Source organism: Carassius carassius, chromosome 4, assembly GCF_963082965.1.
Source record: "Carassius carassius chromosome 4, fCarCar2.1, whole genome shotgun sequence".
Taxonomy (NCBI): Eukaryota; Metazoa; Chordata; class Actinopteri; order Cypriniformes; family Cyprinidae; genus Carassius; species Carassius carassius.
In genome coordinates, this window is record NC_081758.1 from 342,194 (window position 1) to 344,729 (window position 2,536).

At 36.8% G+C, this 2,536-nt stretch overlaps 1 long non-coding RNA gene across 1 annotated transcript; it reads right to left on the bottom strand.

The window, feature by feature from the left end:
* Positions 1-1,417: 1,417 nt before the first annotated feature.
* On the bottom strand, positions 1,418-1,869 carry LOC132129053 (uncharacterized). Its single transcript, XR_009428429.1, has 3 exons — positions 1,791-1,869; positions 1,610-1,701; positions 1,418-1,536 (listed from the first exon to the last, which is right to left on the bottom strand). It is a non-coding gene; the product is annotated as an uncharacterized LOC132129053 (long non-coding RNA).
* Between the last annotated feature and the right edge of the window lie 667 nt (positions 1,870-2,536).

Consider the following 2,536-nt stretch of genomic DNA (forward strand, 5'->3'; position numbering starts at 1 on the left):
TGTTTTGGTGTTTACATATTTATTTAGTTATGCGTTCCCTCGATTTACTATTTCGTTCACTCAATTCATAAATTGTGCGCACGATTTACTAATTCATTCCCTTGATTTGCTAAATGTTGTGCATGATTTAGCAAATCGAGGGAATGCAGTAGTAATTGTGTGCACGTATTAGTACAGTGAGGGAACTAATCAGTAAATCGTGCACACTATTTATTTATTTTTTCTTGCATGACATGTGCGGGGCTCCGTAGGAAATAAACTGCATGGCCCAAAAAAGAAAAAAAAATGTAGCTTGGATTGTAATCAGCAAGCTCTTAAAATTTTTGGATGTTGTGGATGTTGTCATTTTTGCAGTAATTAATGTGTTTCTGGCATGTTGTATTTTGGCAACAATACTTCTATCCCAGCTGATGCAGAGCTTAACTTTTTATTTCTCACACAAACGCATAGTTATCTATGTGCCGGGGCTCAGCCCCTGATCTTCCAAAATGTACAGTCGTGGCCAAAAGTTTTGAGAATTACATAAATATTAGTTTTCAAAAAGTTTGCTGCTAAACTGCTTTTAGATCTTTGTTTCAGTTGTTTCTGTGATGTACTGAAATATAATTAAAGCACTTCATACGTTTCAAAGGCTTTTATCGACAATTACATGACATTTATGCAAAGAATCAGTATTTGCAGTGTTGGCCCTTCTATTTCAGGACCTCTGCAATTCGACTGGGCATGCTTTCAATCAACTTCTGGGCCAAATCCTGACTGATAGCAACCCATTCTTTCATAATCACTTCTTGGAGTTTGTCAGAATTAGTGGGTTTTTGTTTGTCCACCCGCCTCTTGAGGATTGACCACAAGTTCTCAATGGGATTAAGATCTGGGGAGTTTCCAGGCCATGGACCCAAAATTTCAACATTCTGGTCCCCGAGCCACTTAGTTATCACTTTTGCCTTATGGCACGGTGCTCCATCGTGCTGGAAAATGCATTGTTCTTCACCAAACTGTTGTTGGATTGTTGGAAGAAGAGTCCTCAGCAGTCCATTCACTATACTTTCTGCAGAAGATAAATCTGTCCCTGATGTTTTTATTGAGTCCATAGTTTTACTATGAGTCCTCACTGGGTCCTGGAGAAGAGAATAAACACATTAACCAAAAGTTACAAACTACAATGAATAAAAAAAATAATAATAATAATAATAATATTACTTTTACAAAACACTGGACGTGGTCACTTTAGTACTCAGGCCTCCTAATTGGCACAGGATACAGCTGGCACAAGCAGCAGTGCCTAAAGGGCACCAGAAAGTTCAAGACCGTAAATTAACAACTATAACCTTACATTGACCCAGTATAATGCATTGGATGAAACCAGAAAATAAACAATTGTACAATAAGTAGACAACAACAGCAAATTAACATTGTTTGTTAAAGAAATAAACTACAAAAAAGGAAACGAAAATGTCCATAAGCAAAACAGCAGCGGTGTCACATGTAGGGTCTTCAGCAAGGGATCAGCTTAGAGATTGTGATTTTCCATTTCCCCTTTACATTAACAAAGAAAAACCTTAACCTAGAATCTAAACCCCATGAGAGAGAAAGGGAGAGACATACTTACATTTAGGGTTGAATGAAGACCAAATGCAAAGCTATATGGTTACTCCAACAAAGTGCCAAGTCTCAATGCAACAGCTAGCATTCGCACACCTGCTTTTGTAGCAATTACTGAATGTATCACACACACAAATTCCATAGTTGCAAGTGATCAAAGAATTTAGTATGTCACCAATCATACCTACGAACTCCGCCACAAAGCCAATGCCACCAGCCTCACTCTAACCAAACGGCCACAGTAAGGGAAACGCCAGGGAGAGGAGACACATTAACATCATAGGTTTTCAACCCTGCACCTAGGAACCCACTGTACTGAAGAATTTAGCTACAACCCTATTCAAAGATCTTCAGGATCTCTTGTGCTGAAGCAGGGTGGAAATAAAATGTGCAAGACAGTGTGTCACCAGGGTTGAAGACCTAGGCTAAATATAATGAAGGTTCAGTAACGTATAATATAGATACGCTTAACTAGGTACACTTTTTTTATATATATATTCCAAATGACAATGGCCTGCCATTTAAGTAAAAAAGCAAAAACAATATCACAATAATAGAGAACGACCGTTGATAAATTGTAAAAACATTAAATAATAATTAAAAGTGTATATTATGCAATCAGAAACATTTTGTAGTCATATTTGGCTAAAACATTTCTGTATTTCCAGCAAAGCAGAATTATAAATAATTCTGTGCTGATTCACCATTACAATAAATAAAATGATTTAAGCAATAATAATAAACATGATTTATACAGATTAATACGAGATATAATGCAATAATATGTATGCAGTATTTCTGCAAAAGATAACATTACAGAAATTATATACACTCACCGGCCACTTTGTTAGGTACACCTCAGTGTCTTTAGGCATCTAGATTTGGCGAAGACAACTTGCTGAAGAGTATAAACCAAGCATCAGAATGGGGAAGA